General features: G+C 38.7%; 1 pseudogene; it reads left to right on the top strand.

Moving 5' to 3' along the window:
* The first annotated feature begins 209 nt into the window (after positions 1-209).
* The window catches only part of LOC123520978, a 165,243-nt pseudogene continuing 143,141 nt past the window's right edge, over positions 210-22,311 (top strand).

The raw sequence follows: 22,311 nt of genomic DNA, 5'->3' as shown, positions 1-22,311 counted from the left end.
GCTCAGGCGCGTATTGCCAAGGGTCTGAGGCTCTGTGGTGCAAGGCCAAGGCACAAAGCAAGGCTGACCCTCCAGCCAAGGCCTCAATTCCAGCAAAAGCTCCCAAAGGCGCCCAGGCTCTAGCTCCCAAAGGTGCCCAGGCTCCCACAAAGTAGAGTTCTCCGTGTGAGGGCGAGAGGGACTGCTGAGAGTCCTGGGCTGCCGCCTGCATGGCGCTGGTGTCATCGTGTGCGGTTTGTACAAATAAACCCAGCAGCACTGTTACAGGTAAAAAAAAAAAATCACCTCATAATGGAAACAAGCACAACCTGAATCTTACCATACCTCCTCTAGTTACCACAGAGAAGTAGCCTAGGATAAGAATTAGAACTTATTAATTATAGGTACTTTATTCTTTGTGTATATTTTTAATTTTAGATAAAAATCATGTCCCTATATTAAGCTTTTTTCAGCATTGCTGGTAGGTAGCATGATGTAATCCATTAATCTATATATTTATGGAACTGAATACTGAATAATATTTACTCAAAGGCTTAACATCTTTAAGACACTAACTTATTAACTTCATAAATTAGAAAAGGCAGAAGCACTGTTCCCCAACTTGATTATATTGTTGTGCCCTGGTAAGAATCCAAAAGCCGAAGAAAAAACAAAGAGCCCTCACTGTCCTTGGATGAATACTGACCCATACAGAGCCTGTAAGTCAGAGTCGGCCTGCCTCTATGAGTGTCTGAAATGCCGCTGGCTACAGACGTGGAGAGCCTTGTCTTTCTCCCAGGGGCGGTTGGTGGTTTCAAACTGATGAATCAGTCCAACTCAACCAGCTTTAGAAATCACAAATCCTTCCACAGCCTGTGATTCTTCAGGTAAGTGTGAGAAATACACAAACGCGAAAAGAAAGCCATGGTAAAGCAGAGGAGAAAGATAGCCTGAGAACATTTGTCCATCAAGGTACAAAGAATAAGAGTAAATGTAGCTAATTTGGAGTACACCATGTCCTCACAGTCATAAAAATATCAAGTACTCAAATGCATTTATTCCACTTAGATAATCATGTAATAACCAGTTATTTTCCTTGATGATTTTTGAGCCCTAAGTCAAATATAGTCAGAAAAGACTGCTGATAAATATGTAGAAATAATGGCATAGCTTATGTGTATAGTCTACAGTCACTTATTGAAATAGTTATATACCTAAAATTCCTAGTTTACTCACAATAGTTTGTGAAAAGAAACAAATAAATACATAAAAATAAATGTAGCTAGGGTGAATTATCAAGAAAACTAATTTTAGTGGGAAAATATATCAGATCTAGAAATGAGCAGCTACAATTTTGAAGTTTAGAGGAACTGACAAAGAGCGCCACCAGGAATAGATTTCCTATTTAAGTGTGATTCCATGAAGACAATATTCCTCGGTCCAGACAAAGAAGGCTTGAAGGGCGATGATTTTTTAACTGCAATCACTGACGCACAGTCTGTTTCAGCGTGACTCGACAGAGATGCCACTTTCTGTCTATCGACTTCCGAAAGCATAAAGTGTCACTATAATCTTTTAGCTTTGATGTCCAAAAGAATCGAGCTTATTTCTTGTTTCCATAAGAATGAAAAGAGAAGATTCCTTAATTCAAAAATACTTTACAAATGCTGAATAATAGTAATATTAACATAGTGGATATTATGCTTCATTGTGTCAGACATATGGAAATAACTTTATTCCTCATATTAAACCTATGATATATATGTGTGTATGTATACATTTACAAACATAGTTAAATACAACTGATATAAATATACATATTGTACACATAACTGTATTTGGTATATACCATAAAAATTAACAATGTTTTATCTCCAACACTGAAATAATATCTATATATTAATGATTCTTTTTTTTATGAGAGAGAGGGGTTTTTTTGTTTGTTTGTTTTAAACATTTTATTAGGGGCTCATACAACTGTTATCGCAATCCATACACAGATCAATTGTGTAAAATGCATTTGTACATCATTCTCAAAACATTTTCTCTCCTCTTAAACCCCCACATTAGGTCTTCATGTTTCCCCTCCCTCCCCGATCCCCCTCCCTCATGAGCCCTTGATAGTTTATAAATTGGTATTTTGTCATATCTTGCCCTGTCCGACGTCCCCCTTCACCCACTTCTCGGTTGTCTGTCCCCAGGGAGAAGGTCACATATAGTTCCTTGCAATCAGCTCCCCCTTCCCTACCCATTCTCCCTTTACCCTCCCTGTTTCGCCACCCACACCACTGGTCCTGCAGGGCTCATCCGCCCTGGATTCCCTGTATTTTCCATTCCTAAAGGTTAGGTGCACATCAAAAAAACATCCCAACCCAGTGCTGCCCAAGCCCACAAGTCCAACCCATTAACCCATATGTCCAACATCAATCCACAAAGTCCTCCTCCAGCTCACAAAACAGATGCAATGATGCCGACTGCAGGAGCAAAGCTGAGTCAGTGAAAGGGTAATCATCTCATAGCTGGCGGGGGTCTCCACACAGGTGCTCCAGCACCCACGGCTGCATCAGGGTTGGTCCATGTGACTTCTCTTCAGGGATGTCTTGCAGGAAGTGAGCGTTCTCCACTAAAGCAGGGAACTGGCTAAGGCAGCTGCACCCTGGTCCAACCATCAAAAAGCAAGAGACCTGAGAACTCACCGAGCCATTTATCCCTCCGCCCTTCAATTAACCCCACATGTGTTTATCGGCCAGGTTGGCACAATAAACTAACTACCTCAGATGGTATTAGTATTCTCCAAAGACATAATTTTGCCAAGAAAATATCATTTGAATTGTCATTTGCCTGAATGTTCCAGACTGTAAATGATATGACACTAATGAAATGTAACATATTACATTACATTAAAATGACATATATATGGCAAAGAAATACCTGAAAAGATAGTTATATGACTAGCTATTAAATAAAAACATATTAAATGAAAATGAGAACACACTACATGTCTATGAGAATGACCAAAATCTAAAAAACAAAACAAATGTGCCAACCCCAGATGATATGAAGTTCTGGCAAAGAGGCAGAGCAACTGGTATTCTCCCACATTAATGCTGAGAATGTCAATGGTACAGTCATTCTGGAAGATACTTTGTCAGTCTTAAAAACATTAAACCCAGAGCGGCTGTCTGATTCAGCAATTCCATTTCCAGGTATCTCTGCTCAGGGAGATGAAAATTCCTATTCACACAGACATTTGTGCAGGATTGCTTGTGGCAGTGTGATGAACAGTAGAGAAAACGTGGAAACATCCAAAGTGGTTTCAGCAGATGAGTGAATAGCGCATCATTTTCTTCAAATTGCACTAGTGGTACGTGGGGAGGGGGCGGGGAGTAAGAGAGAGAGAGACAGAGAAGCTGACTCTGTCCTACTCACATTCTTTGCTTCAGCCAGAAATAATAAATCCTTTCAACTCATCCACGATTATAACTCCACAGTTAAGAGCAAACGATGGAGAGAAAGTATGTATCCACCATTCTCTCAACCTGTGGAATAGATCATCTAACTTTACATAAAGAATTGTGTCTTTGTCCTTGGCTCTTGCGAGATCACTTCTAGAACTTTGGAATTTCTCCAGTGACTCAAATTTCTTCGATGATGCTACAAAACCATATTTATTTGGTAGATTATGGTTAATGAGATTATTCTTAGGTGGGTTTTATTAGGCCAGTATACGTGCTATTGTGTGCTGTCAGCTGACCTCAGGAAAAGGGGGCATCATTCAATTCATGCCCTGTAAAGGCCTTGATCAGAGAAGCTCCATGGCTTCCTAGTTCATGAATGATATTGATGTATGTTAAAGGGAAGTTTCTCAGACATGTAAATTTTGAGTTGATTGCCCTCTTAATAGTACCCTAGTGCCTCTCTTCATTTGCATATTTTAAAATAGAATTTAATTGTAATTGTACTATGGTGCTACACACCCACACAAGCATAGTGTTAGTTCTGTGGGTTGTTCTGGGACTTTATTGAATCCACTGGAGCAATGATAGTCAGCAGGTCCAAAGTAAGATGGGAATTCTCAGTCTGTGGCTGGCATGGTGAAGGAAAGATGAATAAGCGTCAAATGTAGAGCCAGCATGTCGGAAGTGGGGGTGGAGTTGGGACTCCAAGCTTATGGCTGGTGTCTGAGGTCTTGGGCAGGCTTGGCAGTGTAGAGGACTACACCATTACTTTGTGGGCTCTGATTCAGCTCCAGATGGTTCCTCAGCCCAGCTTGGTGGTCCACGTGGAGAGAGGGGAAGGGAAGGAGGACAAGAGAGCAAGCCCAGCGAGAGAGAGGAGACTAGTGATTCTTTGTTTTAAACGTAAAAATACACACACAGAAGCAGGGGTTTGGAATAGTTCAATCCTGTTAGAGTAATTAAAACCCAAACAAACCAAAATTTTGAAACTTTGGATAATCTGGAACAAAAAAAAAGAGGGATTAATTCCATAACAAGAATTATGAGGCTGGTATATGACTGGGCAGTGTTTATTCTTCTTATGTCAGAACTGACATGATGTGGGAACAAAGTCAGTGATGACCTGTATTCTTTACTGTCCACAATGTACTTTGTGTAACTTTTTGCTAGTTATTGAGGTGTTAGTAAAAATGGTGGACATGGCATTTGCTCTTGTGAAACTAATGAAAGGGTGAAGAGCAAATTGGTTTAGCAACTGATAATGCACTAAAGACGAAGATAATTTAAATTGTGGCATATACAGATAACAGAGCGAAGACTCTGAAGCCAGTCTAGGGGTGCATATGTGCACATGAGAGAGAGGGAGAGAGAGAGAGAGAGAGAGATGATTATGATGATGATTTATCCTAGGTGATAAGTAATTAATTAGGAAAAATACTGAGTGAATAAGTAGCCCAGACAGAGAAGATAGTTTAGGAAAATAGAAGAAGGTGATCCAAGAGATAGAAACCGTTTTACCTACACACAGTTGAGGCTCTTACATTCCAAAAGCTGAGGAAGAGATGAAGAAAGACACAGAGTCTGATTCAGAAATAATAGAAACTAGAAACCCAGAAGTTACTATGGTAGAAGCCCCTTAATTGTTAATTCTTAGGCTTATAGTAATAAAATTCAATTCACAAAGGGATAAGAGTTGTTGAGGAGATGCATATGAATGAATGGAAAATAAAGAATAATCTAGTAAACATAGTAATACCTAAATCTCATTTGAATGTAGCAACCAGTGCAAAATATATACTGTGCAGTGTCGAAACACTCTAATTTTCATGCATGTAAAGTAAGAATAACTTCCCAATAGCTTGCATAACAAAAAGCTGATTAAAGCATAAAATGAGAAGCATACTTGCCTTTTCAAAAATTTCCATTTCATTTTTCAGAGAAAAATCCCATCATTTTCTCCCTAACTACTGCAGCTATTCTTTCACTCATTCAAAGCGCTGATAAAGTTCGAAAGTTAAATTAACATATAAATGACTTTGTGTTGATTGAGAAAAAAGTTAAGCTGACCCTCAGGTCCTTTTGTCATCAGTGCAGACTAATGAAATAAAGAGCCGTATACGTTGCAGGAAAGTGCTACCAGATTTACATTGATTCATTCAACAAGTTTTCATAGAGCTTATATCAGTGTATGTAAAATTCTCTACACTTAGTGTCCCTGGCATGTGCTTAAGATATATGTAAACACATAATTATAAAATACTAAATAGTAGGTCAAGGTAATAGATAGTCAAAATAATTATTTCAGAGATAAAGCATTTGCTTTTATAGTTCCTCACTGAGTCAACCATCTATCAATCCAAATGAGACATCATGAAAACTGAAATATTAGATCAACACCCTATAGTCTTTTTTCCCTCATTAAATATGGGATTGAGGTGTAAGAAGATGCTTGCCAATCCATTTTAATCCAAATATTCTGCAAGGGTTAAGAAGGGTTTTTTTGAGAGATCTGTAATCGATCTCATTTATAACCAAGCTATGTTTTTGTTTTGAATTGTTTTCATTGTTTTGGTGACCTGACACACTAGCCACAACAATATACTTTAAAAATGCCACAAGTCATGAGATGACATGAGCCAAGGCAACATTTCTTTCTTTTCTACAAAAGTTGGCCAGAGTCAGAGGCGACTCAAAGTACATTATCCGTAACAACAATGTGAGTGTTGTGTGTATAGTTACTTCAAAACATGTGGGAGGGTGGAGGGAGAGTGGGTAGGAAAGAGGGAACCGATTACAAAGAGCTATATGTGACCTCCTCCCTAGGGGACGGACAACCAAAAAGTGGGTGAAGGGAGACCTCAGACAGGGCAAGATATGACAAAATAACAATTTATAAATTATCAAGGGCTCATGAGGGAGGGGGGAGCGGGGAGGGAGGGGAAAAATGAGGATCTAATGCCAGGGGCTTAAGTGGAGAGGAAATGTTTTGAGAATGATGAGGGCAATGAATGTACAAATGCACTTTACACAATTGATGTATGTATGGATTGTGATAAGAGTTGTATGAGCCCCTAATACAAAGATTTTTTTTAATGTCCAAAATGTGAGAAAAAAAAAGTTTCCGTGACTTCAAGGAGTTGGTTTAGTACTATTTCCTGAACCTGTTGTTCTTGGAGCTTACCTGGTATTTGCTACAGAACATAAACCATGTTCCAGAACACCAGCATCAGACAAGGGCCCTCTGCAATCACGATGTTAGGAATGAAGAGACAAGGTTACTCCATACTCAAATCTTAGCATAAACAAAAACATTTACACAAAAAATGATTCGATATCCCCATATCTTTGCTAACATAAATGATTTATCTTTTTTTACAAATGTCAGTTTTAATATTACTCTGAACCTTCCATCCTTCTAGATAAGATTTATACTCACTTCTCCCTTATTGACAAGAATATGTTCCAAAGACCAAATCATTATGCAAAATTCCACAATGTGTCAAAATGGAGGATGACTATTTTCTGATGTGGATTCAATCCTAAAATGAACAATGATTACATCATTTCAAAACTTCAGATTTTTATCATTAAATAACTGCTGAATTACATTTTTTAATATAACTGTCAATTACTTGTGGGAGAAAGATTGGGCTTTCTACTTTCATAAAAAGTTAGTCTTGGAAACTCACAGGGGCAGTTCTACCTTGTTCTATAAGCTCACGGTGAGTAGTATTGACTTGATGGCTGAAAGTTTGATTTGGTCATAAGTCGATCTATTGGATAACGATGTAGTTGATTAGTGATGAGTAGGAGTATTAAGATGCTGAATGTAAAATTACCTCAGGTTCCTATAATATCCAATTCAAAGAAAGCCTCAAAAATCACTTAACAGGAGCTTAGGCTTACCATAAGTCCTTTCTAATATGCTATTACATAGATTTCTACTTTACCCCATGATGTGGTCCCACTCTTTAGAACAAGCTATATATAAACCCTTCTTATTCAACGACACCCTCCACTTTGTCCGTTTGTTGTAGTGTGGTGGCTTGTGCATTGCTGTGATGCTAGAAACTATTTTACTCATAGTTCAAATACCACAGGATCATCCAAAGTGAACATGTTTTAATGGAGTTTCCAGACTAGGAATATACTATGAAGAAGGAAGAGGCTGTCCACTTCAGAGGAATTGGAGGCTGAAAACTTTATGGATAATAGCAGCACATAATTAGATCCTGAAAGAGTCAAGAATAGCAGCAGAATTGGCAGAGATGGTGCCGAAAGATAAGCCCGTCATCTAAGAAAGCACTCAACGTATGAGTGAAGAACAGCTGCCTACTCAAAGTACAGTTCCCCAGGGTGGCAGTGGCACCTGAGATCCTGTACCTACCTCCTGGTTCTTTCTCTGCGTAATGAGCATGCAAAAATCTCAGCAACAACTTACCCACGATTTCTCTTTGCTTTCTCTCGCCTTTTTGTTATAAAATATATTTACATGATAACAATTAAGTCTTATTATCCCTCTTAAAATACATGTTCCCATTTTTACGTATTTTTGTCCTAATCACATGCCCCCTTAGTTTGTTTCTGTTACCTTCTTTATCTCTCTCTTCTTGTCCTTCCACACATCCACTTACCCATATTTTTCCCCATCTACACAGTTTCCTGACTCCTTTTTTCATTTCTTTTTTAAAAATCATTTTATTGGGGGCTCATACAACTCTTATCACAATCCATACACACATCCATTGTGTCAAGCACACTTGCACATTTGTTGCCATCATCATTCTCAAAACATTTGTTTTCTACTTGAGCCCTTGGTATCAGCTCCTCATCTTTTCCCTTCCCCACCCCCGCTTCCCTTCTCTCATGAACCCTTGATAATTCATAAATTATTACTATTTTTCATGTCTTACACTGTCTGAAGTCTCCCTTTACCGGCTCCCTTCAGTTGTACATCCCCCAGGGAGGGGATTATATGTAGATCCTTATAATCGGTTTTCCCTTTTTCCCCACCCTACCTCTACCCTCCTGGTATCGCCACTCTCACCACCCGTTTGAGGGGATCATCTGTCCTGGATTCCCTGTTTTTCCAGTTCCTATCTGTACCAGTGTACATCCTCTGGTCTAGCCAGATTTGTAAGGTAGAACTGGGATCATTATGGGGGGTGTGGGGGAGGGTAGGAAACATTTAGGAACTAGAGGAAAGTCGTATGTTTAATCATTGGTACACTGCACCCTGATTGGCTCATCTCCTCCCCGTGACCCTACTGTAAGGGGATGTCCTCCTGACTCCTATTAGACTTCTCCCACATTACTAGAAAAAAACCAACTACTCCTAAAAGACACAGCAGTCCCACACACCACGAATAGCTGTACCATGATGCAAGGGAAACAACAGTCAACCATAGTACACTACAAAAATCAAGAAAAACAAACACAAACAACCAAAATTTACCCAAGCCCAAAGGAACACACTGCAAAAGTCCCTCTGGAATTGCCAGAAATATAATTCAGAAGAATAGTGCTTCAGTCACTTCAAAATATGTGGGGAATACTTGGGATAAAAGCCATAGAATTTGAAAATCAGTAAACTTTACATGAAAAATGAATCCAGAAGACAATAAGTTGAAAGAATTAGGCAACATAGTAAAAGATCTGAGAAATAGAATGAAAGAAATGGTAAAATCAAATCAGTGGGCTTGAAGACAATCACACTGACTACAACCAGCTAGGGAAACAATGGAATAACAAGTAGTTTTAAGCCTACAATGACTTGAGACATTATCAAGAAAAATAGCCTATGTCTTATTGGGATCCCAGAGCAAATCAAACAAAAACCAAAATATACAGAGACAAAAGTACAAAAATCAAGAAAATTTCCCCAGCATCTTAAAGGAATAGAAAATACCTAACCAAGAAGCTGAGGGCACCCAAAACAAGATAGACTACAAAAGAAAAACATATTTGTAATGATATATTATAGTAAGATTCTCTGATTTCATGCAGTTAGGGGAAAAATATCAATCACTGACAAAGGAAAACTCTATTAAAACATGTTCATTATGGATGATCCTGTGGTATGTTAACTATGAGTAAAATAGCTTCCAGCATCACAGGAATACGCAAGCCATGACACTACAACAAACTGACAGACAAGTGTTGGTGACATATACCAAATTCTAAAATTACTCAATGACATTATAAACAGAAGGTCTTTATGCTCCAGGGAGATAAGCAATAAGATCCTCTATCATAAAATAACAAGGATGTTTCTAAGGTGAACCAGAGACAGATAAAAAACATAGATGCTAGAATATATTTTGGACTTGCACTTAATCCTAGCTCCAATCTAAGAACAAGTAGTTCTTACTACATGGCCCTGCTCTATACTCACCCTCATGAAGGAAACATGGATGATATGGGAGCTATAGCAAAGTGTAGTGAAGAAATTAGATGGTGCCCAGCTATCAGAAAGAATAGCACCTGGGATCGTAACAGCTTGTTTTTGAACATGTAACCATCTAAATTAGACGTTAACTATACCCATATGGAAGAAGTACACTGAGATAGTTAAGGTTTATTGTGCCAACCTGGCCAATAAACACATGTGGGATTAATTGAAGGGCAGAGAGATAAATGGCTTGGTGAGCCTCACATTTCTAGTTCTCGTGCTCTCTGATGGTCAGACCAGGGTGCAAGTGCCTTAGCCAGCTGCCTTAGCCAGTTCCCTGCTTCAGCTTGCCAGGCTCACTTCGTTCAAGACATCCCTGAGGAGAAACCACATGGACCTACCCTGATGAAGCCCTGGGTGCTGGAGCAGCCGTGTGGGGATGCTGAGATGTTTGCATGCTCATGGATTCAGCTTTCCTTCTGCAGTCGTCATCATTGTGTGTGTTTTATGAGATTGATGAGGACTTTGTAGATTGTTGTAAGACATATGGGCTAATGTTGGACTTATGGGCTTGGACAGCACTGGGCTGGGATGCTTTCTTAATGTACACTTACCATTTATATAAAACTCTCTCTTATACATATGGTTTCTGTGGATTTGTTCCCCTAGTTTACCCAGACTAACATATATGCCAATATCCAAGGACGGTCAATTATATCATACAAAAGTGAAAAGGGGATAGTGTCAGATCTTAAATTGCAAGATTCTGGTGTGCAATGGATGACAGTGGAAACCCAAAATATATTTTCAGAATCTATATGGGGAATAAGCCTCTCGTGATTTCCCTCTAACTGTTATTGAGAGATGGGAGTAGCCTGGCTATCAGACAGAGCATAAGGGTGAGATGACTATAGTGACTTAAAATGATAAGTCTGACTTGAATGGTTAAAACTTTGTCATTTGATCTCCCTTTTGATACACTTTGTGCTTGATCTGGTTTGAAATATTCTCTGTGAGTTTTTTTCATATTGGGATTTATCTCTGGTTCATATTGTCATTGTTGGTAGCCTTCTTGACTCTCTTATGTATTTTTCTATGCTTTTTGATGTATGAACGTCAGGACAGGTGCATCGATAGAGGCAGTAATTAGAATAAGGGCTCCTGGGGGATGAGCGGGAGAGCTGGAAACTGATTGAAGGAGGGTTTGTACAGCACTGCTTGATATGATCGAACTATGGAATGATAGAGTGTCAGGATTAGTTCCGAATAAAATGTTTGAAATTTTTTTTCAAAATAATCCTTAACATACTCTTTTCTTGCTGGCTTTTGAATCCAATCATCATTAAATTTCTGAATACATTATATGGGCCTAAGAAGTGGAACCTGTATTTATTATTGGCAAGCTTATGTCAGCCCATGAGGGCTATAATTTAGCATTTGTCTTTTCCTGAGGACAAGTCAAATGTGCCTACAAAATCATGAAAGCTTTAATTAAACAAAACTCTTAAAATATGTGGGGAGAAAAACTTCCAATCAAGAATCCTATTTGCAGCAAAATTATCCCTCAAATACTGAAAAGAAAAAGAAAAAAATCCAAGCCTTCAGTTGCAATATTGGATGATTCTATAGGCAAATATTGAATAATCCAGGAAACAAAAATAAGATGGAAATAATACACTGAATAATTGCAGCAAAAAAAAAAGAACTAGGAGACATTCAACTATATGAAGAGGTAGCATTTCAACAAGAACCAATGGTATTGAAGGAAGATGTCCAAACTGCATTGATGGCACCAGGCAAAAACAAGGCTCCAGTGACTGATGGAATCCCAATTGAAATTAAATTGTCACTTGTTTTTGCCAATAAATTTTGAAAACAGATACTTGGCCAAGTGATGGAAGGAGATCCATATTTGTACCCATTGAAAAGAAAAATGACCAAACAGAATCGACAAATTATAGAACAATATCATTACTAACACAGGAAAGTTAAATTTTTCTGAATATCATTTAACAATTGTTGCAACAGTACGTGGATGAGACATTGACAGAAATTCAGCTGGATTAAGAAGAGGACATGGAACAAGGGATATCATTGCTGATGTCCGGTGGATCTTGGCTGAAAGCAGAAAATACCAGAGAGATGTTTACTTGTGTTTTATTGACTGTGTTAAGACAATTGATGGTGTGGATCATGACTATGGATTGCTGTGAGAAGAATGGGAATTCCAGAACATGTAACTGTGTTGATGCAGACCCTGTTCATGGATCAAGGAGGACTTGTGAGAATAGACAAGGGAATACTGCATGGTTTAAAATTGGAAAGACATGTGTCTTTAAAATCGGAAAGGATACATGTTGTATCCTTTTACCATATTTATTCAATCTCTATGCTGAGAAAATCATCAAAGAAGTTGGATTATATGAAGAAAAATGAGGCATTAGGATTGTTAATGACTTCTGATATGCAGATGACACCACGTGGCTGGGTGAAAGTGAGGAGAACTTGATGCACTTGATGATGAAGATCAAGGTTGCAACCTTCAATACGGACTGTAGCTCAATGTAACTGAAACCAAACTCACTGTCATCAAGTCAATGGTGACTCTAAGCAACCCTATAGGACAAGGTAAAATGCCCTTGAAGAATTCCTGAGATTATTGCTCTTTATGGGAGCAGAACATCTCATCATTTTCCTTACAGAGTGGCTGGTATTTCGAGCTTCTGCCCTTGCAGTATGAAGCCTAATGTGTAACCACAATACCACCAGAGCTCCTCAGCTCAGTGTAAAAAAACCGAAAATCCTCACAACTGGGTAAGTAGATAACATCATAATAAATGGAGAAGATTGTTAAGTTGTCACAGTGTTCATTTTTATTGGATTCACAATCAATGATCATGGAAGTAGCAGTCATGACATCCAATGATGCATCACAGGGGGTAAATCTGTTGCACAAGACATCCTTTAAGGTTGAAAAGCAAGGGTGTGACTTCATGGACTATGATATGCCTGACCCAAGCCATGGTATATCCAGTCCCCTCATAAGCTTGTGATAATTGGACATTTAATAAAGAAGACTGAAGAATTGGTACATTTGTATTTTTAAAATTATTTTATTGGGGGCTTGTACAGTTCTCATCACAATCCATACATCCATCCATTGTGTCAAGCACATATGTACATCCACTGCCCTCATCATTCTCAAAACATTTGCCCTCCATCTCAGCCCTTAATATCAGTGGCTCATTTCCCCCCTCCCTCCCCACTCCCCACTCCCTCATGAACCCTCCATAATTCACAACTTATAGTTTTGTCATAAGTTACACTGTGTGATGTCTCCCCCCACCCTCTTCTCTGCTGTCCCTCCCCCAGGGAGGAGACAATACCTAGATTCTTGTAATCAGTTCCCCCTTTCCACCTCACATTCCATTCACCCTCCAGGCCTCACCCCTTTCACCACAGGTCCTGAAGGAGTCATCTCTCCTGGATTCCCTGTTTCCAGTTGCTATCTGTACCAATGTACATCCTCTGGTCTAGCCAGATTTGTAAGGTAGAATTAGAATCATGATGGGGGGGCAGTATTTAAGAACTAGAGGAAAGTTATATGTTTCATCATTGCTATCCTGCACCCTGATTGGCACGTCTCCTCCTGTCAACCCTCCAGCGAGGGGGTGCCAGTTGTATTTTGATGATGATGAAGAATATTGAATGTACCATGGACTGACAAAAGAGCAGATAAAGCTGTCTTGGAAGAAGTACAGCAAGAGTGCTCCTTAGAAGAAAGGATGACAAGAGAGTTCAGGTACTTTGAACATGTTGTCAGTGATATCATCCCCTGGAAAAGATATCATGCTCAATCAAGCAGTGGGCCAGCAAAAAAGGAGGAAGAATCTCATCAAGATTAATTAACAGGGGCTGCAACAATGAGCTCAAACATGGGACCAACTGAGAAGATGAGGCAGGACCGGGCAATGTTCTGTTCTGTTGTGAATAGCGTAACTGGGCATCTCAACTGGCTCAAGGGTACCTAACAACAACAACAATTCCACGACACATTTGTTCCTCATAATCTTTAGTTGGTGACATGGAGAAAATGCAAGAAAGTAACTAAATGCTGTTTGGATCAAGAATATAGCCTCTGGGAGATGAAGAAGAATCATCATGACAACCCACCAAAGCAGATATTGACTGAACCGGCATTTCAGTAATATAAGATATAAAAAACTCTTAAAAATGAATTTTTCAAATAATAAGTAGGTGCAAGAGAATAATTCCTTAATTGAAAAATCACAGAATTTATTTTGTGTTTAAATCATAAGAAAGTGCAAGATTCTATCAAAGGAGACACGAGGAAGTATCAGTTAGGCATAAAGGTTAGCAGACTGAGTCTTTAGCAATTTCATGATAAGTAGGTGTTATTAGGATACTCTTTCTTGATACACTCATTCAAAAGTCATACTTTCTCCAATGAAAAAACTATGAATTTTTTTATGCCACGGTTATCCATCTAAATATTTTTTTAAGGTTAGTCTTTGTCACTGGAGCCTGGTGGTGTAGTGGTTAGGAGTTGGGCTGTGATCCACATGATCAGAAGTTTAAAACCACCAGCAGCTCCAGGAGAAAGAGTGGACTTTCTAGTCCCATAAACAGTTACGATCTCAGAAACCCACCGGGGCCACTGTGAATCAACACTGAATTGATGGCAGTGAATTTGGGATTTTTGGAATCTTAGTCACTGGTTAGATCATATCGAGTGTATAATCTATTTGCCAGACATCTATGGTATTCAAAGGCATACATAGTTGGCATTTAAAAATCTAGTTCTCTCAATCCCCATTATAATTCTAGAATATCACTGCAGTCTTGTATGAATGTGCAGTTTAAAAAGCATCGGAAAAAGCTGCACCAACACAAACGTGTGTGTGTGAGTGTGATATCACGGCACTGCTCTGATTTCTCTGCAGCAGTTTCTTGCTTAAGGACATCCAAACACCCGGAGTTGCTTCAGACCCCAGAGGAGAGACAGAGGCTGGGGATGAGAAACTACAGTCTGACAGGCAGTGTACAGATGTAGAAAATATGCTTGCAAAGAAAGAATGGAACCCCAAGCTAGACATTCTTTAATAACATTTTACCACATGGTTAGAAAATATACTTCTATTGAGTATATTTTCTATTCTAGTGAGTGCTTTGTGGTCATGAAGAACACACGAAGGAGCACCAAGGGGTGAAAAAAAAAGAAAACATGAAAGATTTTTTTGAAGGAAGAGAGATTCAAACAAAGAAAAACTAAGAGAGAAACTTCAAAAGTGGTGTTCACACAGAGAAAAGCTGTTATTCAGGAGATGTGAATAAAGGATGAGCTTATAATGACAAAGAAAATGTCAGTCAGTTTTTGCCTCTATAGTGCTGAAGAAAAAATATTCTCATAAACATAAGTCACATATTAAATTATCCACAATAATCTTATTTTAGACAATTCTTTGAGGAGTCGTGACAGTGATAAACCATATAAAAATAATGAATGTGGAAAAATTCCCAGAATGTTCTCTTTATGCAGCTTATGCAAGACCTAAATAAAAAGATAAATCCATCCTATGAATTTACAAACAGAAGGCATTCTTATAGCTAGAGTACAGCCCTAAATGCTCTGTGGAAAACCATCAGGAAAGAAAATCTTTTAATACAAAGAATGTGGGCAAATTGTAAACCATAAAAATGTTTAGTGGACATCAGAAAGTCCCTACTGTGGTGGCTTCATGTACTTTAAAGAAATCTCCCTGGCCTCAAGCACCCCTAAAATGTGATCACTTGAACAGAGGGATGGTGAATGTGACTAATGTGGAAAATCCTTTGTTACATTTCCATCCTATCCTCTCCTATTTTCCATTTATTTTCCAGCTTCTGCCTGCTTGTACTTTATCTTCTGTGTGCCCCACACCCACATCCCATCTCTTTGCAGTTTCATGCCCCTGCCATAAATACCCTTGTGTACTGGTTTTATTGTAATACATTCAGTATCAATTTTCTTTTCCACTCAGGAGCCACATTTGGCTTTTGGGGAATTTAACTTTTATTTATTTTTCTCTATTCTTTTCTGTGTGTGTGTGTGTGTGTGTGTGTGTGTTCATACAGAGGGAGGGGAATGACTTTGTACTGAACCTGTTTATTTTAAAATTCACCACCTTTTTTATTTTGTCAAGGAAGGGCATTACAAAAACAACTACTATAACTATTATTTGGTATGACAAACAAATTATAGAATCACAAACTAAAAAGCATAAATTAAGGATGGTTTCTTCCCAAGATAATACAGTTAGCAAACTTATTCCAGCATCACACACACATGCAAACAAACCATTGCCTTCATATTTCCACAGTATTTTACCACAGAAAAATATGACTTTCATCTTGGACGTGTCAACAGATGGCATAATCTCTCTGGTATGCTTTGCTAACTGTGATTTTAATCATAGTTTACTTTTACATTTTGTATATTGTATTTTATATAGCAATTCATTTTTAATTTCAACTCTATCTTCTACATCTGGAGTATTCTATGAATTAGTGAAGTCAATTTTCAAAATCTAAGCAGACGTCCTCTTTCTTTTCTATTTTATAATTGAAAATCTTATTTATGTAATTATAAATTCACTTGCAATTATAATGAAATTGAACAGTTTTAGCAAAAACTACAGAGCTCTCATTGACACTTTACTCATTTTCCTATTATGACAACACTGTAAAATACAAATAGGATGTAAGCAAAAAACAAATATATGGTCACATATTTAGGTATAAACGCATATATATGCATGGGTGTGTATAGGTGAGTGCATATGTGTACCCAAATAGCCATATCTATATGCATGTGCATATACATGTAAACATGTGAATGCATGTATAGTCATAGAAGATACACAGATACTTCTCATACATCACTAAATACCTTGTGCGATAGGTTTTCTGAGTTTTAAAGTGTAAAACTTTAGTCACATGGGACAACTCAGTCAATTCACATAAAATAGTTGACTAAGTTCATGTTCTGATTCCTAGAGAAATGTGTAGGATCTGGGTTTGAAAAGCTTGCAAGCAGCTATCTATTCATCAGAAACAACATAAAAAGAAGTGAAAAGATGTCTCAGAGAAGAAACGAGCTTGCAAGGCTAATCGTCTTCATACCATGGACTCATCTACCTCAAGACCAGATGAAGTAAAGGGCGCCCATCTACTACTACCAACCCTTCTGATGAAAACAAACCTGATAGAATAGGAGACAAAAGGATGACATACTTCAAAGTCTTCAAAAGAACAGACATGCTCATTGAGTTGAGACCATTGCCGTGAGAAATTGTTTACATCTTGAAGCATACTTGTCCCCAGAAACCACCATTTATACAAATAACAGGTTGGCACACCACAATGAAGGCTATTACCTCTGAGTATGGTGCTCCCTGAAAGAACCATCTATGTGAGACCACTAGGTCAGCAATGCCTGTGAAACAAAGAAGAGAAGAGAAGCAGACAGAGAAACGAGAGTCCTGAAGATGGAACAGCCAGGTCAACGAAACGAGCATGGTGACATGTTGTAAAAAGGGCAATGTCACTCAGTACTTGGTGTCGAAATTTCAAATTGGAACCTCACTTGCTTTGCACAATTTCACTGAAAGCACAATAATATGTTACAAAACAACAAAAACGTTTATTCTAATTCTGATTACACTTTCTAAACAATGTTAAAAGCTGGCAATATGGAAACACCTTCTGAAACAAAGACTATTGGCCATATCGAAAGTGTGCATAGGAGAGAAAAGCAGATGCATATTTGAAGTGCAAAAGGAAGGAACATACAAGAAAGAAGGTCAACTAAGTCCTGGAGTAGAGACTGGAGTTAGGCTGCCACGAAGCAAGGGAGACTTTGGGTCACCAGATGCTGAAAGAGATAAGAAAGGATTCGCTCCTAGAGATCTCCGAAGGAGTGTGACGTGCTGAGACTTTGATTTTGAACTAGTGGCTTTCAGAATTGTGAGAGAATAAAATTCTATTATTTGAATGCAAACAAATGCAACCAGACCTTGAGAGGATAAATACAGACACTGTATGCACTCTCCACAGTTTCGCTTCTTCTCATTTGTGTGTGAATATTTCATTGTAGATAACTTTAGCATAAGAGCCCTTACCGCATAGTAATTACACATTGAACTGCTAACCACCATGTCAGTAGTTCGAAACCACAAGATGCTCTTTGGTATACAGACAAGTCTTTCTACTCCAGGTGAAGAATTCCAGTCTCAGAAACACACCTGCGCAGTTCTCTTGTCCCGTGGGGTTGCTATGAGTCAGAATAGACTCAATGGCCGTGAGTTGTGTGAAAGTTTCTCCCATGTGTCGGTTTACATATCCATTTGCCACAATCAAGATATAGGACAGTTCCATTTCCCCATTCTTTTTTTAACTTGTTTCTCTATTACCACACCCGTTGCCCTTCTCTCTCCCATTCCTATCTCTAACACCTGGAAACGCTATCGTTTCCAAGATGTTCGAGGGTAATGGAAGTAAAAGGAATTACTTTTCCTAAATAAATTAGTCTTTTGTCCTTGGCTTCTGAGAGCTTCTCCTTGGAATTTCCTCAGTAATTGAAGTATCATTGTGATCAAATATAGCAATAATTAAGAATTTGTGCAAATAATTGAGTGAGACGGATATCATATTTCGTCAGCAATTCCCGGGAAGGGTGGGGATTATAATCAAATCAGTTTTTCATAGTGATCAAGGCCCTAATCATGACTAAGACTTATGCCACAACCAGGACAATGCAATAAAGTCAATTTAAAAAAAAACTAAATATGGATGTAGCTTCAACCACCTAGTTGATGTAGGAAACCTAAGCAAAGAGAGTATTTTACATCCCTGAGACATGGATGATTGTGCTAGAATTGATCTTAAATCTTGCCATTTGAGACTCTTCATACATATCCTATCCACCTGTAGCAATATATAGACAGGAAGCTTCTACACATTCAAGCTGGATTCAGAAAAGGACGTGGAACAAGGGATATCATTGATGATGTTAATTGGATCTTGGCTGATGGCATCCAATACCAGAAAGATAATTGTTTGTGTTTTATTGACTATGCAAAGGTATTTGTCTGTGTGGAACTGTATTAGTCTAGGTACTTTGGAGAAACAAATACACGGTGACTCACGTATAAGAGAGAGTTTTATGTAAAGAAAGTGTGCATCACGAAAACATCCCAACCCAATGCTGCCCAGCCCACAAGTCCAACATTAACCCATTAACCCAACACCAGTCCACAAAGTCCTCCACCTCACAAAACAGAGGCAATGATGCCGACTGCAGGAGGAAAGCTGAGTCAGTGAACGAATAAGCATCTCAGCACTAGCAGGGGTCTCCCTGCTCCAGCACCCAGGGCTGCATCGGGATAGGTCCACGCGGCTTCTCCTTGGGGATGTCTTGTGGGAAGTCAATCTTGCAAGCTGAAGCAGGGAGCTGCTAAGGCAGCTGCATCCTGGTGCGACCATCACAAAGCAAGAGACCCGAGAACTAGAAAGGCGAGGCTTCACCACCCATTTATCCCTCCGCCTTTCAATTAGCCCCACATGTGATTATCGGCCAGGCTGGCACAATTAACTAACTCAGGAACATAACAAACTACGGACAGCATTGTCAAGAATAGGAATTCTAGAGCATAATTGTGCTTATATAAAACCTGTGTAAAGAGGCATTCATTCAAACAGAACAAGAGAATACTGCATGGTTTAAAATAAGGAAAGCTGTGCGCCAGGATTGTATTCTTTCACCATAGTTATCTAATCTATATGCTGAGCAAATAATCTAATGAAGTGACCAACATGAAAAAAAATGAGTGTGGAATCAAGAATGGTGGAAGGTTTATTAACATCCTGTGATATGCAAATGATATAACCTTGCTTGCTGAAACCAGGCAAGACTTGAAGCACCTGCTGATGAAAATGAAAGACTGCAGCCATCAGTGTGGAGTGCATCTCCATATGAAGAAATGGAAACTCGCCACGACTGGATCCATAGATAACACCATGAAAAATCATGAAAAGCTTGACGTTTTCAAATATCTCATTTTATTTGGATCCATATGTGTTCAGTGAAACAGCAGGCAAGAAATCAAAGAATGTATTGTTACATTGGACAGATCTGCTGCACAAAATCTATTTAAAATATAAAAGATCAGAAACATCACTTAGAGAACTAAGGTATACCTGTCCCAAACCCTGAGATTACAAAATGACTCATATCATGAAAACTATGCACAATCGTAAGAAATATCACAGAAGAATTGATGCTTTTGAATTACGGGGGTAAAAAAGAGTAACAAAAGTAGTCTGGACTCTCAGAAGAATTCATAAATTCGTTTGGGAGGAAGGACAGACAGAACACCCCTTAGAAAAGCGGGTGCCTTTGTACTTTGGCCACATTATCAGGAAAGACCAGCCCAGAGAAAGGGACTTGGTGAAGTACGAGGGCAGCAAAAATGAGGAAGACCTTCAATGGGATGGAATGACAAAGTAGCTGCAACAGTGGGCTCTGGCATAATAAGACTTGTGAGGATGGCACAGGCCTGGCAGCGTTGTATTCTGTTGTACATAGGGTCTCTGTGAGTCAGAATTGACTTGACGGTGCCTAATGGCAACAACAGAAAGGACAAACACTTTACCATGTCTGATGTCCTTCTCAGGCGATTAGTCTATTCTCGTCCATGTCCATAAGTTAGAAGAGACAAAGCCACGCCATGGTTGTTTCACCTGTTTGTTGGTTTTTGTTTCAAACTTTTTATATTGATTTAATTGGGAGTTTATAGATCAGATCATATTTTGCTAACATACATAGCTTAGAAAACTTCCAGATGACCTGACCTGCCCGCCCTGCCCCCCACCGTCCCATTTCCCTTTGAATAGTATGTTAACTTCCTCTCCACCCATCTTAATAAGGACCAATTCTTTAGGCTATTGCTTCAGGTTACCGCTCTTCCTCTTTGACCCTGGTAACCATAGAATTGTATGAGTGCTTCAATCTCTTTGCTGGTCCCCAGCATCACTTGTCTTTTGCCTGTTGAACTCTGTTATAAATTCTGTGATAAGGTGGTATCTCATTCTTGTTTTGATTTCCATTTCTGGTTGTTGGATATGTTGGATTAATGTGCTAATTTGGGTTCTTTCTTCTTTCTTGATATGTGCATTTATTGCTATAAATTGTTCTCTAAGTACTGCATCAGCTGTGTGTCAAAGACGTAGTATTGTTATGTAGTATTATCACTCTCATCTGTTTCAAAGAATTTAAAATGTTTATTCCTTATTTCTTCAATTACCCAGCTATTTTACCAGGCTGCAGTTTAATTTTTATGTATTTGATTTTTCCTTTTATCTTCCTATTGTTGATTCCTGCTATAGAAATCTATCTTAGAAGGAATGCAATCAAAATGCTCCTTAGAGGCAAGATTGGCAAGACTTTATCTCATATACTTTGGACATGTTGTAGGGAGAGACCAGTCCCTAGAGAATGACATCATGCTTAGTAGATTAAAGAGACAATGAGAAAGAATAAGGCCCTCAACAAGATGGATTGGCACAACGGCTGTAACAATGGCTCAAACATAACAATTATAGGATTGCACAAGACCAGAGAGTATTTCATTCTATTATGCACAGTTTCTATGAGTAGGAACTGACTTCACGGCACCTGAAAACAACAACTGCAGTTTTCATTAATATCTACAAAGTAGTTGTTAATGATATACTGAAATGGTTCAACCTACTAAAAGTTTAAACATCTACTAATTATTTTTGGTAAAATCACTCTGGGTATTCCTCCCATCTTATTCTGATGCTGCCTGAATCATTCAATACATTGCCTAGAAACCTTCAAATTGAAAATTATGGCTTCCTTCTTTCTTTTTTAAGATCTTCTAGCTTGAGTAAAGCAGTGTGTCTTACACTGGGTTCTCTAGAGAAGTGAAGCCATTGAAGTTCATATATGTATTTACAGAGAGAAATGTGTATCAAAAATTACTCACCAAGTTGCCGAATTGGACAAGTCCAATTAAAGCAAAAGCAAAATCCATCCATTAGATGTTAGGCTGAACCCTTCTGACTCTCAGTGGGGCTGATGAACCCCCAAATGACAGAAAGACCAAAAGCAGGGTCTGCCGAGGCAAATGACCCCAGGAGCAACATGATCTGGCTTGTCGTTGCAGAGGTAAGCAATTCCAAAGTTGAAAGGTCATACAGCAGGCAACTGAGGACTTCCAGGACTTCCAGATAATATGGCAGGCTATTGGCTCAGACCCAAAGAATTGAAGGCCAATGAGTCAGGTATATGTTCCAGATATAACAAAGAAAACAAGCAAGCTTTTCCACAATATCCATTTATATTGGAATCAGGACACCCCTCCACCAAAACTTTCCTTCATTTAATAACATCAGGCCTGT

Source organism: Echinops telfairi, unplaced genomic scaffold, assembly GCF_000313985.2.
Source record: "Echinops telfairi isolate 266 unplaced genomic scaffold, ASM31398v2 ScPeMD7_7468;HRSCAF=8506_0, whole genome shotgun sequence".
In the NCBI taxonomy this organism is placed as follows: domain Eukaryota; kingdom Metazoa; phylum Chordata; class Mammalia; order Afrosoricida; family Tenrecidae; genus Echinops; species Echinops telfairi.
This window is presented reverse-complemented; position numbering and strand designations above follow the sequence as displayed.